The 15,720-nt window shown below is 41.4% G+C and overlaps 1 protein-coding gene across 1 annotated transcript in view; it reads right to left on the reverse strand.

The window, feature by feature from the left end:
• The window catches only part of FAM107B (family with sequence similarity 107 member B), a 219,513-nt gene that overhangs the window by 110,122 nt on the left and 93,671 nt on the right, over positions 1-15,720 (reverse strand). The gene's annotated exons all lie outside the window — the stretch shown is intronic.

Genomic DNA, 15,720 nt, shown 5'->3' on the forward strand with positions numbered 1-15,720 from the left:
TCTAGTTGCCGCAAACAGGGGTCACTCTTCATCGCGGTGCGCGGGCCTCTCACTGTTGCGGCCTCTCTTGTTGCGGAGCACGGGCTCCAGACGCGCAGGCTCAGTAATTGTGGCTCACGGGCCTAGTTGCTCCGCGGCATGTGGAATCTTCCCAGACCAGGGCTCGAACCCGTGTCCCCTGCATTGGCAGGCAGATTCTCAACCACTGCGCCACCAGGGAAGCCCGGAGTTTAGCTTTTAAATGGGACCCAAAGATGAATTGAAGAACCTTTAAAGTGATTTTTAGAAATTTATTGACATCTTATTTAAAGCAAAACAAGATTTATAAACTTAAGGAAAACTCATGACTTTTCAATTTACTTTTCAAAATCAAGTATTAATATTAAAAAACACATAAGTCACGGAAGTACGAATAATCTTTTCACCTAAGATACATGAAAAAAATATGTGTATATATATATATATATATACACATATATAGACATATATATATGTATATATATATATAATATATATGTTCTTTGAGGTTTCACAGTCAGTGAACACTCTGTAGCATGGTAAAACTCAGATGGAGTTTTATCTTCTTCCGCAGGGTGCTGTGGACAGATAGGGCTTTCTTGGCTGCAGAATTTCCTATTCTCCATACTTCAGGCTCATTTCAATAGTCAAAGCTTTCAAGAAAACACCAAAATGTACTTCCCTTGCTCACTTCAGCAGTTCGTATTAAAGGAAGCACTTAGTGCCCTGAACGCAATGTTCAAACTTGGTTGTTGAGTTCAACGCGGCATCCCTTCTCCTTCCGTGTTAAAAGGCACAGTGGAAATAGACTTGCAGAAAAATAGTTGACTTGCTAGATTGACCATAGTAGCCATTAGCAAAAGGATTGCCTACAAATGCCTGCTGCTCCCAAAGAATCCCAACAAATAAGAAATAAAACAGTGTACCTCGGCAGAGCTGAATTTTACGTATGTATGTTTTACTCAGCTCCCATTTCCAAAACCATGTTCTGAAATGAACTCTCCTCAAGAGCAGTCAATTATTAAAAGAAAGAACTTCAGCAAGAGCCTTCAAATGCTATTGTTTGAAAGTCCTTGAATTCTAATGGGACCTAGTCTGTTTGAAATGGTTTACCCCATGGACTTTCATGACTATTTTACACTTACAGAGAGCCAACAAAAGGATGAGCACAAAGCAAACAGAAAGGTATTAATTTGCAATCTCAACTCTGTCTCTTTCTGTTGTCCAGATCATCACAAAGGTCTTTCTATTTAGATTAATGTAGATAATTTTTTTTTCCAGGACAGTATGAAATTATCTCACATGTTTTCCTTTGTTTTCTTCTCACATATGCATCTCACTGTGTTTCCTCAGGTTCTGCCTTGATAGCATCCTAGCACTTCAAAAGGTCTGCATCACAATCCTCTTCCTAATTTACTCTCCCAGAATATCTTTCCTGAACCAATGTAACATCTCCTTACAGTCAACGCCTGGAGAGTACCTTATTGCCACTTTTTATTTCTACAGGACAAGATTTTGCTCCTGGCTTTGCTGGGATAAACTTGTCTATCTTTTATATTCGTTTACCTATTCCATGAAAGAGATGAGCCAGTGTGTAAATTCCATGGTAGCCCTTTTAAAATCAATCTGTTTTTAGAGATAGATTCCTTTTGTAGAATTTGGCAGGGATTCCTCAAGAGTAGATCAGAATTGACTATGATCATTTGAACAGTTCCTTAATTGATCTACAAGAGGACGACCACCATGTCCTCCAACCCTGGCCCTGCGATTTAAGGAGATTCCCAGGGTAAAAGAGAGCACTGCTGAAAGGTGAGCCTATGTATCCTCCTTTTCTAACTTCCTGGTCACGTCCCTGCCAGTGATGTCATAAATAGCCCTGGTTGCTCCTTTTCCTACCCAGTGAACTGCAAACTCCTGACCCACTGAGCACTTCTCCCTAACGCAGGACTGGCTACGTAGCTTATGGGGGCCAGCACAAAATAAAATGTTTAAAATGCACCTTGTTAAAAAAAATGATTTAAGTATTTTGAGATGGTGACAGCAGAGCATTAAGCCAAGTGCAAGGCTCTTCTAAGTTCAGGTCGCTGTAGGACTATGTGGGTTGTATGTCCATGAAGAAAAGTACAGATTCTTCACCATCAGAATCCCCTCCAATAGAATTCAAAAATTTGCATACAAAAATTATTACGTAAAGGAAATCCAAAAGTAACTTTTTTCTTAGGGAAAGGATGGGGATGAAGAAAGGTGGGGGATGGAAGATAGGTGGGGTATGACATAAAGAAGGAGAGACTCGGGACATTCCCCAGGGACTGAGAGGCTGACCAGCTTAGGACAGAGACCAGGAGGTACATGGCAAGAAGTGCCAGAGCGGGGAGGGGTTCCAAGATGAGCTGGAGGGTCGTATGCCAGAATAATCAACCAATTTGAAATCATAGAGCTAGTCAAAAGCACCTCATTGAATTAAGCCCCCTTTCAAGACATCATGGGAAATTTACATAGGTCTTTGATTGTGAAACTGACGAACAGAAAAGGGAACCTTTACATAACCCTTGAGAAAATTGATACATGTACTAAGCATGGACTCCTGGTTTTCCAATAATAATGCAAGAAGGTATAATTGATGCTAAAACTATCCTGAACAAAATTAATCAACTTGATACTTCAGAAGGCATTTCAGGATCTTGCAGTGCCTTGGAATAAGGATTAGGAATTTATTGCTGAATTAAATTATTGCATTGATTCATTCATAAACTAACTAAATTAAATTCATGAAATAAATTTATTGATGAATAAAAGTATGACCACACTAGCTAAACACTAATCCACAAACGATTAAATTAGTTTTCATTGAACAAACTAATTACAGCCACTATGGAGAACAGTATGGAAGTTCCTTAGAAAACTAAAATTAGAATTACCATATGACCCAGCAATCCCACTCCTGGGCATATACCCAGAGAAAACCATAATTCAAAAAGACACATGCACCCCAATGTTCACTGCAGCACTATTTACAATAGCCAGGTCATGGAAGCAACCTAAATGCCCATCAACAGACAAATGGGTAAAGAAGATGTGGTACATATATACAATGGGATATTACTCAGCCATAAAAAGGAACAAAACTGGGTCATTTGTAGAGACATGGATGGACCTAGAGATTGTCATACAGAGTGAAGTAAGTCAGAAAGAGAAAAACAGGGCTTCCCTGGTGGCGCAGTGGTTGAGAGTCCGCCTGCCAATGCAGGGGACACGGGTTCGGGCCCTGGTCTCGGAAGATCCCACATGCCGCAGAGCGGCTGGGCCCGTGAGCCACAATTGCTGAGCCTGCGCGTCTGGAGCCTGTGCTCTGCAACAGGAGAGGCCGCGATAGTGAGAGGCCCGCGCACCGCGATGAAGAGTGGCCCCCACTTGCCGCAACTAGAGAAAGCCCTCGCACAGAAATGAAGACCCAACACAACCAAAAAAAAAAAAAAAAAAGAAAGAGAAAAACAAATATCGTATATTAACGCATATATGTGGAATCTAGAAAAATGGTACAGATGAACCGGTTTGCAGGGCAGAAATAGAGACACAGATGTAGAGAACAAACGTACGGACACCAAGGGGGGAAAGTGGCGGGGGGGAGTGGTGGTGTGATGAATTGGGAGATTGGGATTGACATGTATACACTAATATGTATAAAATGGATGACTAATAAGAACCTGCTGTATTAAAAAATTTTTTTAATTTAAAAATGTATGACCACACTAGCTAATCACTAATCCACAAATGATTAAATTAGTTTTCATTAAACAAATTAATTAACAGGCGATGGGGATCTAACACATATTTGTTAAGCAAATGAATACATGGAGAAAGGCAGACAAATCTCTTATTAACCCCCAGATCTCAGAATTATAATTTTCCAATCTGAAACCTGACAACTTTTCGTCACAAGGCAGCCAGAGAAAATATTGATCCAATAGACATTTGTTTCTCAGGATTAACCTCGTATTTCTCCTATGTCCCACATAGCGAGAAATTTAGAACATTTACGGTTAATCGTAGCGCCACTTTGTGGAGCGTAAATACAATTTAGGGAAGAGATTAAATGAGTTGTGATGGCTAAACCTCAACTCACGTGCCTGGAAGCAAAGGAATGTGAAGCCATTGTAGAGTTTCCCCTTAACACTGTGAAGGGAGCTGTGATTTTTCTTCTATAATTGAGTTATAATTTTAAGACATTATTATCGATTTTTAAAAAATCATATAAACTAGCTCTTAAGATTTCAAAAGATATGCTCAGTGTCCAAAATTTGGAAAATAGGCAGACAAGCCTGGGTTTATTCACACGGCAGCACCAGCTTTTGGAGAGGATGAGAGTGGATCCTGAAAAAGGGGATAAGGTTCTGCTTCCGGTAATGGTGGAATCAACTCTTCCACAGCAAACAACTGTCAACTTCAAGTAAAATCCTAAAACAACTACTGAAGGCTTGGTGAGTGACCAAAAAGCAGGTCACACCTGGAGAAGGGTGTCCACATTTGGGACAGAAGTGGCACCAGCTGAGTTTCGTACTTGTATAGCCTTTAGCCTAAAGTCAGATGGTTCCTTTGGGGTGGGGAGGGAAGAGTGGCAAAACCTTGAATAGAAAGCAGCAGTCTTTCTGGGCTAAAGAACCCTAGGACAGAGGCAGGGAAACCACGTCAGCTAGAAAATGAGGGGGAGAAATCTGGGAAAGGAGAACAGGAGAGAGGGGAGCCTCAAATTTTTGGCATAAACTTTGTGCACATCTCTGGGCTGACCTTTAAACTCTCCCTGCACAGCTAGACTTCAAGCAGCCCCGCTGAGGCTAAAAGAACTCAACAGAAAGTTTAGTTGTTGCTCATAATTTATAAAAACAAAAAAATCAGTATTCTCCACCAGTGGTCCTCCAGTGGGTGAGTTGGAGTAACAGGGATATTACCTCCTACGATGGACAAGACAGCCCTACGCAGCAAAGTACTGTTTTACTCAAAACATGAGTTTCTGCTTTACACCCATTAGGATGGCTATTATCAGGAAAATGGAAAAGAACAAGTGTTGGTGAGGATGTAGAGAAAATGGAAACCTTGTACACTGCTAACTGAGAATGTAAAATGGTGCAGCTGCTGTGGAAAATTAGTGGTTCCCAGGGACTTCCCTGGTGGTCCAGTGGTTCAGGCGCCACGCTTCCACTGCAGGGGACGTGGGTTCGATCCCTGGTCAGGGACTAAGATCCCACATGCCTCACAGCACAACAAGAAAATTTTAAAAACAGAAAATGAGTGGTTCCTAAAAATTAGACGTAGATTTAATGTGTGATCCAGCAATTCCACTTCTGGAGATGAAAGCAGGGACCTGACAGATATTTGTACACCCATGTTCATAGCAGGATTATTCACAGTAGTCAAAAGTTGGAAACAACCCAAGTGTCCATTGACAGACGAATGGATAAACAAAATGTAGTAGATACATACAATAAGATATTATTCAGCCTTTAAAAGGAATGAAACTCTGACACATGCTACAATGTAGATCAACTTTGAGGACCGTATGCTAAGTGAAATAAGCCAGACACAAAAGGACAAATATTGTATGATTCCATTTACATGAGGTGACTAGGGTAGTCAAATAACTTATGGTTATCAAAGGGGAAAGGGAGGGTAGGGATAAATAAGGAGTTTGGGATTAACATATATACACCACTATATACAAAATAGATAATCAACAAGGACCTACTGTATAGCACAGGGAACTCTACTCAATATTCTGTAATAACCTATAAGGGAAAAGAATCTGAAAAAGAATATATATATAACTGAATCACTGTGCTGTACACCTCAAACTAACACAATGTAAATCAACTATACTTCAATAAAAATTTTTATAGAGATAAAAAGTAGAATGGGAATGGGCTTGAGGACACAGGGAGGGGAAGGGTAAGCTGGGACAAAGTGAGAGAGTAGCATTGACATATATACACTACCAAACGTAAAATCGATAGCTAGTGGGAAGCAGCCGCATAGCACAGGGAGATCAGCTCGGTGCTTTGTGACCACCTAGAGGGGTGGGATAAGGAGGTTAGGAGGGAGACGCAAGAGGGAGGAGATATGGGGATATGTGTATATGTATAGCTGATTCACTTTGTTGTACAGCAGCAACTAACACAACAATGTAAAGCAATTATACTCCAATAAAGATGTTTAAAAAATGCAATAAATATAATATTTCACTTTCACATTTTTCAATAAAAATAATTGTAGTTTCTTGAAAAAAAAAGTAGAATGGTAGTTAATAGAGGCTCGGGGGAGTTGGTTCCTTATATGGGGTGAGGGTAAGGGGTGTGTCCAGGGACCGGGCTGGAGGGCTGGCTTAGGTGTTTTGCCCACCCCTTTGGTGGTGTTGTGTGCAGGGGTCATGCGCAGTAAGTACCTTTTGCTCCTGGCTCTTCAGAAGTGGCGGTTGGGTTGTTTTTGTCTTTTTGTATCTTTTGTCCATAATTTGCTCCAACTGCACATACATGCAGTTATTTTTAGTCCCTTATAGTTTCTTTGCATTTTGTTGCTTAAGGAGATGTTTGTCCAGGTGCAAGCATTGCAGCAAAGGGTCCCAGGTCCCAGCCTGTCTCAGTACCATACTGCCTCTCAGTAAGTGTTGGTCAAAAGAGTGAATGATTTCTCCAGAATTATAGGAGGTACTTGATTGCCCTTTTTTATTTGCCTTCACTGCTCACATTACCACATCCTAGGTGAACCCTCTTTGGATCCACGTCTCTTAAGGGAAATTCTCATCTGCTTTAGTTCTCCTGGAAATAAAGCAGAGATCTGACCAAATTTGAACCAGTGGAGCTCTCATAGGAGCCCAGTATGACATGACTGGGTGGCAGATACTAGATAATAAAGAGGTGATGACCTCCAAGTGAAATAAAACCAATGAGTTGTCTTTTGGCTTGTTGGATTTCCTAGGATAGCACCTTGCATAAATCCTAGCTAGCATGATGGAATTTTCGAGCTGGAAGATATCTTATAGGTGATGCATCCCAATCCCTTAATTTAATGACAAGCAGACTGGGGCTCAGATCAGCAAAGTAGTCAAACTGCTCAAAGCCACACAGCTAGTGAGTGATTCCCAGGCTGGAGGCCAGAGGAGACAAAATACTCCAAAATCTATTGGTACATCCTTTTCCTCCAAGGGAAATGCCCAGATCCATAATTTTCCCATTTTCTCTCTCTTCTTTTTTTAATAGAAAACTTGGAGCTTAAAGGAGTTATGATCCAATTGTTTCTTCTCAGATGGATGAATAACCAAGTTGGTACTTTCCATTCCTAATGGCTCAAATTACTAAGCTGTATAATAACTTCCGATTTTGAAAGGTAAATAGATAAAATGCATTTGGACAGTTGGGATCCTTTGACACGTAAGACTTCTGAATAATTTCAGCCAACACTGGTTTGGACAAATACAAGTTGCTGTATTGTGCACTGTACCTGGGTTAGACAGAGAGATGCAAAGCCAAGTTAGGCCAGTTTCAGATGACTGACCCTCAGGTACCAGACCTCAGTAGCCATTGCAGGCAGCCAGCAAATAATTCCAAGGGAAAATTTAAACAAAGTCACTTTGGGTAAAGACACAAGAAAACAGCAGTCCAGTGTAAGATTTTTTAAAGCTGTTGTTATATGACTTGTTTAGAAATGACCTAATGGTGCCAGTAATGAGGAAGACAGATCAAGCATAAGAAGGAAGGATATTCCCTCTCCCTCTGTCTTATTCTCTCTCTTTATCTACCTAATCTTGTTAGTGTCATAAGGTGGCAGAGCTGGGAAGGGAGAGGCCATTATACGTTGGGAGCCAGCAACAACAGCACAACGGTAGTCACAATGAGGGCTAACACTTATCGGATGCTTACTATGGTCTAGACACTCTTCTTATTTAATTCTCTACTTAATCCTGTACCGTGTACCTGGCCTTGTGCATTCCATATATACTACGTCATGTTACCCTCACACCTAGCTGATGAGGTCAGTGTCGTTCTCCTATTTTACAGCCAAGGAATTTTCCCGAAGTGAAACAACCCAAGGTTGACATGGGATCCACATACAGCTTGTCTGACTTGGAAGCTCACGATCTTTCCCACTTATGACACCTGCCACTGTGAAGGCCCATCAGCACCATATGCATTAGCAGACATAAATATTACAAGTATGGTGGAGGTTTTCCTCTACATTGGAAATAAGAAAATGTGAGCCTTGCATCTTAGTTTTACTTCCAATTTTCCATGTGACCGTAAGCAAGTTGCTTATTTTCTCTGTGACTCAGTTTCTTTACCTGAAAAGTGAAAATTATATCTGTCCCACTTTATTGCAAGGAATTTTAATGACAAATTCAATAAATGATTGTGAAAGTATTATGAAGAATGTTGAATATATGTAGGCTTTGGTATGTTGTATTTACTACAAAATGCAGAAAATTTCTCCTCCTCTTTCTCCTCCTTCTTCCCAGTTTTATTGAGATGTAATTGACATCTAGCACTGTACATCGTGTTTTTTTTTTTTTTTTTCTGTTTGTGCTGGGTCTTCGTTGCTGAGCATGGGCTTTCTCTAGTTGCGGCGAGCAGGGGCTACTCTTGGTTGCGGTGCGTGGGCTTCTCATTGCAGTCGTTTCTATTGTTGTGGAGCACAGGCTCTAGGCACACGGGCTTCAGTAGTTATGGCTTGTGGGCTCTAGAGCACAGGCTCAGTAGTTGTGGTGCATGGGCTTAGTTGCTCCGCGGCATGTGGGATCTTCCTGGACCAGGGCTCGAACCCGTGTCCCCTGCATTGGCAGGCAGATTCTTAACCACTGTGCCACCAAGGAAGCCCTAGCACTGTACATCTTTAAGGGGTACAGCATAATGATTTGACTGACATACATCACGATATGATGATCCCAAGAAGCTTAGTGACCATGCATCATCCCATATAGACAGAAAAGAAAAGAAAAAATATTTTCCTTGTGATGAGAATGCTAAGGGTTTACTCTCATGACAGCTTTCATATATAATGTATAGCAGTGTTCATTATATTAATCACAGTGTACACAACAGTCCTAGTACTTAAGTATCTTACAACTGGAAGTTTGTACTTTTTCACCATCTTTATTCAATTCCCCCTGCCCCTACCCCTCGCCTCAGGTAACCACAAATCTGATCTCTTTTCTTTAAGTTTGTTTTTTGAACTATAAGTTTGTGTTTTGAAGAAATGTTGCTTCTTATTTGACAGACAGGAGAGGTCTTTCTTATATACATCCTCTGTCTTGTCATCTTCATGCCCAGCTACATAAAGTGGGCAATAAATTACCCCTTATTTATTTATTTATTTATTATTATTTTTTAAGTCTTTATTGAATTTGTCACATTATTGCTTCTGTTTTATGTTTTGGTTTTTTGGCCACAAGGCATGTGGGATCTTAGCTCCCCGACCAGAGATCAAACCCACACCCCCTGCATTGGAAGGCAAAGGCTTAACCACTGGACTGCCAGGGAAGTCCCCTACCCCTTATTTATAAAAAGAGATAAACATAGAGTGTCTGGTCTAGTAGGAGATCAATAAATATTAATTTCCTCACTTTGTTTGAATGGGCATAGGAGGCAAAGCCTGTCAGAGATTAATTATATATCAACTTGACTGAGCCATGGGTTGCCCAGATATTTGGCCAAACTCTATTCTGGGTGTCTCTGTGAGGGTTTTTAGATGAGATTCACATTTAAATCAGTAGGATGAGTAAAGCAGATTGCCCTCTTGAATGTGGGTGGGCCTTGTCTAATCAGCTGAAGCCATAAATAGAACAAAAAGACTGATCCTCCCCAGAGTAAGAGAGAATTTTTCCTGCCTTTTGACTCAAACTGAAACATCAGCTCTTCCTGGGTCTCGAGGCTGCTGGCCTTTGGACTGGCCTCTCCCATATCTGCAGATCTTCAGATCCTGGGTCTTGACCACCTCCAAAGTTACACAAGCCAGTTCCTTATCATAAACCCCTCTCTCTCTGTCTCTCCTCCCCATATGTATCTAAAAATTATTTTCATATATTTTATATGAAAATATATATATGTATAACTGAATCACCCTGCTGTACCCCTGAAGCATCGTAAATCAACTATACTTCAACTTTTAAAAAATAATAAATAAATAAATAATTTAAGATTAAAAGAATCCTAAATATATATACACATCCTATTGATTCTGTTTCTCTGGAGAACCCTGACTAACACAGCCTGGTACTTACTCATCAAAAGTCATGGGGTGGGGGGGCGCTTCCCTGGTGGCACAGTGGTTGAGAATCTGCCTGCCAATGTAGGGGACACGGGTTCGAGCCCTGGTCTGGGAAGATCCCACATGCCGCGGAGCAACTGGGCCCGTGAGCCACGACTGCTGAGCCTCTGCGTCTGGAGCCTGTGCTCTGCAACAAGAGAGGCCGCGACAGTGAGAGGCCCGCGCACCGTGATGAAGAGTGGCCCCCGCTTGCCGCAACTAGAGAAAGCCCTCGCACAGAAACGAAGACCCAACACAGCCAGAAATAAATAAATTAATTAAAAAAAAAAAAGTCATGGGGAATCTATTTACAACATCCTAAAAATAATGATCAGCCAAGATCTTCTTATAAGCAATTAGATTCAAAATTGAAGATCCTGAGTGTGGTGGGGAGAGAGAACTCTGCCCTAGGAATCACTTAGTTACAGCAGAGCCCCAGCCTTGGGACTCAGGACACGTCCTTGGGGGATTCTGTACTTTCCACGACTGGGAGCTTTTTGTCCTTTCTGCCCTAGGGTGCAAAGCACTTTTTTGGCTACAAAAGGCTCCCTTATGGTCTGTCTCGCCTTCTCCACTTTATACGTCTTTAATAAGTGTCAGTTCCACAGAAGGCAGTGGCTCTTTCTTTAAAAGTCAGAAATGATTCCCAATGGCTTGTCACCTGGCTATATTAAGAATGGCTTTTAGATGTCTGCTCCCCTTTATTCTCATCCAGCCCAAGAAAGAACACACTGTGGCTGTCTGCCTTTGGGTGGTGTTTCCTTTCCCACATCTCCAGTGATTTATAACTCGTTTTTCCTGGTTAACCATGACCATGGCCGTGACCATGCACACAGTCTACCCTGGATAGACTCAGCTCCTCGGGGATATGGCTATTAATGAGAAAGCCTGGCTCCCAGAGGGTTTGGCTACTGAGATGCATTTTTCTTTCTCTCTCATTTATTAGTGGAAAATACTGCCTGGGAGGAAAATAAGATAAACAGTGGCCTTTCAAATTTCCCCTAAGCTAGGGTTTATGTTTTACTTTTCCCAGATCCCAGATAAATTCTCTTCCTGGTTTCTGTTTTATGCCACTCTGGAGGACATATGTCAGGCTCTTAACACTGATTAAAAATAGACCATTTGGATGGAAACAGAATATCATAACACAGTGGGGTTTTGCTGTTTCATTTTGTTGTTTTAATAAACGTAAGTTTAATCAAAAGAGCTAGATGAATCGTCTTGGAGACTAAGTCCTCTGTTTGTCTACAGAACAGATGTAACTTCTCAGCTCTCTTCACTCATAATCATTCTACTTGATCACCCAGAAAGGTGGGTTCGCCCTGTCTCCACCACTGCTCTCTCATGGAAAGAGTCAGAGAACGTCTATAATTGTATGGTTTTATCTCTGTTTAGGCTATGATCTTGCTTGATAGTTACTTGGGTACGTGTCTTACTTCCTCTGTCAAATCGACAACACCCCCCCAAGGTTACAGACATGTTTTTCCCACAAGACACACCACGGTCTGTAGACACATATAGGAGACCCTCAATTAGAAATATCTGTTGGTTAAACGAATAAGTGAATGAAAATATTTTAAAGGCTATAGATGACAAGAATTCTAGGGGCTGTTAGGCTCAATTATAATTAGCTGCCTGTTGCCAGCAGTTTGAGCCAGATAGTCAATGTAACCAATTGATACCAGCCAATTGGTAGGTAAAGATGTATGACCATCTTCTCTAAGATTGCTGTTCTCACACAGGTTACTATTCAAAGATGAAGCAAGGCATTTCCAGTCAGCGAATTCTGAAGCCATGCTCCGGCTATGTGCTACGGTCTGTACAGATTTACACTTTCTAAAATAGGGCTCTGGGGCCCCAACAGGAAGAGGATCAATGCCCCCAGTAAGGACGACTCTTTCCAGAACTTAGCATTTTGCTAGACTGAGGCACTGTTGTAAGAAGATACTTTATTATTTCCCCAGCCATCTTGTGCATTCAACCTGCTATTGACATGCTGACCTATATAAGGAATGAAGAATTTGGCTTCTGTGGAAAAACAAAGTTAAGAATGGGGTGAGAATGACCTCTTCAGGGGAAAAAATGTCTACTAAATTTTTCCTTAAGAAATTTAGGTCATTTGAAATAATGTGCAAAAACTAGTATTTTTGTTTTCATAAAAACTCTAATTTTTCCTCGGGCACCTCAGAATTTTCCATTTCTGATCAACATCTGAAAGACAAAAGAGGAAGTGTGATCTGAGGTAATTATGGTCTGACCAGGAGCAAAACAGGCCCCAGACCTCATGAGGAAGCTCCACCAAAAGAGGAACAGGGCCCTTTGACTTAGAAAACGAACGGCTGGGGTTGAACGGCCCCCCTAATTCAGAGCAGGTGCAGTCACTCTGGCCATTTGCTGACAGGCGAGACGGAGGAGAGAAAACAAAAGGCAGGGAAAGCGCTGCGGCTGAGAGGCAGTGGCAGTCGGAGGTTCCTGTTGCTAGGGAACCACTTCCTGTGCGCTCACACACAGCTATTCACATATCACTAGAATAATCCTTCTCAGGCTTCGAAGGAAAGGAAACAGCTCTCCAAGCTCGGACGTCACAGTAACACCAGGCAAGGCCTGGCTTTTCCAGCAGGCGCTGAAGAGCCAAGGGTGCCAGGAGAGAACAAGAAGTGAATGGACATCTTGTTTTTATTCAAAGAGACAGAGGGCTGACCCCCTTCCCACGTTTATCTACCCCGATGTGTCGGATGCAAACAGTGACCACATACACACACACACAAACACACGTGCATGCACGATTTTACTATCAGTTCCTTGAGAGCAGAGAGCACGTTTCACTCATTTTCAGATGCCCGCATTCTCCCACACAGCGCTTTGCACTCAGTTCTCCAAGTTCCTTGAATTCTATTCCTTCATTTCACAAAGAGTTACTGAGGATTTGGTTCTATACACACTGTGCCGAGTGCTAGGATGGAGACAAAGATGCACAGATACCATCCTCCCCTCAAGAAGCTTCCTGGTCTTGTAAGAGTAGCACAAGTGACAATTAGCTTTGGCTACAAAGGACAGTAACAAAAATAACAGTGGTGTATATGAGATAGAAGGTTTTATTTTCTGGTTCTTACACATAGAAAAATGTCCAGGGTTGGTATTGAGCCCCAGAGACCAAGGCCTCTCCTGTGTTTTATCCCCACTATCCTTAACATGTGGCTTCATCCTCAAAGTTGCCACGTGGTCCAAGATGGCCACCATGATTACCCATCACTGTTCCAAACAGGAAGAAGGAAGGGTATGCTCTCCTGAGGGAGATTTCCGGAAGCCCCGTGGTAGTAGATGCTACACTTGAAATCTTTTTATGAACAACATTAAAGCCCCTTCCCTTATGTTATTGTTTTGGGGGTTGTGAAATCAGTCTTATTTGTATACAGTTACTTATTTTCATTACAAAACTTGTAGCATCTCATTATGGCAAATTTGGAAAATAGATTAATTCATCCCTAATTCCAATATGTATTTAAGAACCATGAAAATTTTTATTGCATACTTATGGTGCTAGAAGCTAGGACTATAAAGGTAAACAACTACTGTGAGCATTCTGTTTCCTTTCCTTCCATTTTGTAAAGCTCTGTAAGCTATGCATCGGTTTTTGTGTTTTATAGTTGTAATTATGGTAAATAATTTTATATCCTCTGTTTTTCACTTCACATTAAATCATTAGCTTTTTCCCATTTTACTACATGACTAAATTTTTAATAATTTAATAATATATACTCATAGTGAAAATTTAAATGTTATTTGAAAAATAAAAACAACCCAGTCAAAAACCAACAAGATACCTCTACACACCTACTAGAGTGGCCAAAATCCAAAACACTGACAACACTAAATTCTGGCAAGGATGTGGACCAACATGCAATTTCATTCATTGCTGGTGGGAATACAAAATGGTACAGCTTGGAAGACAGTTCGTCGTTTTTTTTACGAAACAAAATACACTCTTACCATAGGATTGAGCAATTGTGCATAAGGTGAATATAAGTATTGTATAAACAACTGGCAGGGGTAAGACATGTCCACACATGATTGTAAATCATGGGCCATAAGGGAGGTCTTGGTGAGATTACTTCTCGGTATGTCCTCCATTATTCCATCAAGACTATAGAATTGAACTTGGACCTTCAAGCCTAGGTGTGATTTTAATAGATGAATAGATACTCTGTCAGTAGTGTGTAGGATGTATAAGAGCAGGTGAAATCTGGATGCACAAAGACCTGTTAGGAAACTATTAAAATAGTTTGGACATGAGGGAATAATGACCCAAAATGGAGTGTAACAGCAAGACTGAAAAAGTTGGAATAGATATGAGAAACGTGGCAAAGGAACTCAACAAGAATGTTACAGAGGTTACGTAGAAAGAGGGAGTCAAACATGGCCTTGAAGCTTGAAACCAAGGTGGACGGTGACACCATAAACAGAAATCATACAACTGGATACAAGAACCAAGTTTTAGGGAAGTTTATTATTAGTTTTGATTCTACCAGATTTAAATATAATGTCCTGATAGAGTGAAGTAGATTTAAAACACAGATACTCGGGACTTCCCTGGTGGCACAGTGGATAAGAATCCACCTGCCAATGCAGGGGACACGGGTTCGAGCCCTGGTCCGGGAAGATCCCACATGCTGCGGAGCAACTAAGCTCGTGCGCCACAACTACTGAGCCTGCGCTCTAGAGCCCGCGAGCCATAACTACTGAGCCCACGTGCCATAACTACTGAAGCCCACGCGCCTAGAGCCTGTGCTCCGCAACAAGAGAAGCCACCGCAATGAGAAGCCCGCGCACCGCAACGAAGAGGAGCCCCCACTCGCCCCAACTAGAGAAAAGCCCGCGTGCAGCAACGAAGACCTAACGCGGCCAAAAATAAATAAATAAAATAAATTAATTAATTAAAAAAATAGAACATAGATTCTCAACTTCATCAAACTTTAAAAAAAAAAAAAGTAAAGACTCTCATTTCTTTACTTCATCTCCATCAAAGCATGACTTTATATGCCCAGGGAAAATTCCAAGAACTCGTTCTACCCCGGCTCTCCCTCCTTACAAGAAACCGGGAGGGTTAACCTTTCTAAAGGGCACCCGAGCTAAGATCCCTGCTGATAAACTTGCTCAAATCAGAAGGATATAAAATCAACCCTCTCATATGGTACTGCTCAGAAATTCTTAACTCTGTCCAGAAGACATTTGGTATTTGCAGAGTTGCTGAAATGGCTAAGAGGGTAGGACTTTGGACTCAACCAGACTTGTGTTGGGATAAATGAACTCTTTAAACTTGAGTTCCCTTATCTGCATAGTGGGAATAATATAGTACCAATTCCATAGCGCTGTTAAGAGGATCAAATAAGAAATCCATGTAAAGCACTTAGCAAG

Source organism: Balaenoptera physalus (genome assembly GCF_965194825.1).
Source record: "Balaenoptera physalus genome assembly, chromosome: 2".
Taxonomy (NCBI): Eukaryota; Metazoa; Chordata; class Mammalia; order Artiodactyla; family Balaenopteridae; genus Balaenoptera; species Balaenoptera physalus.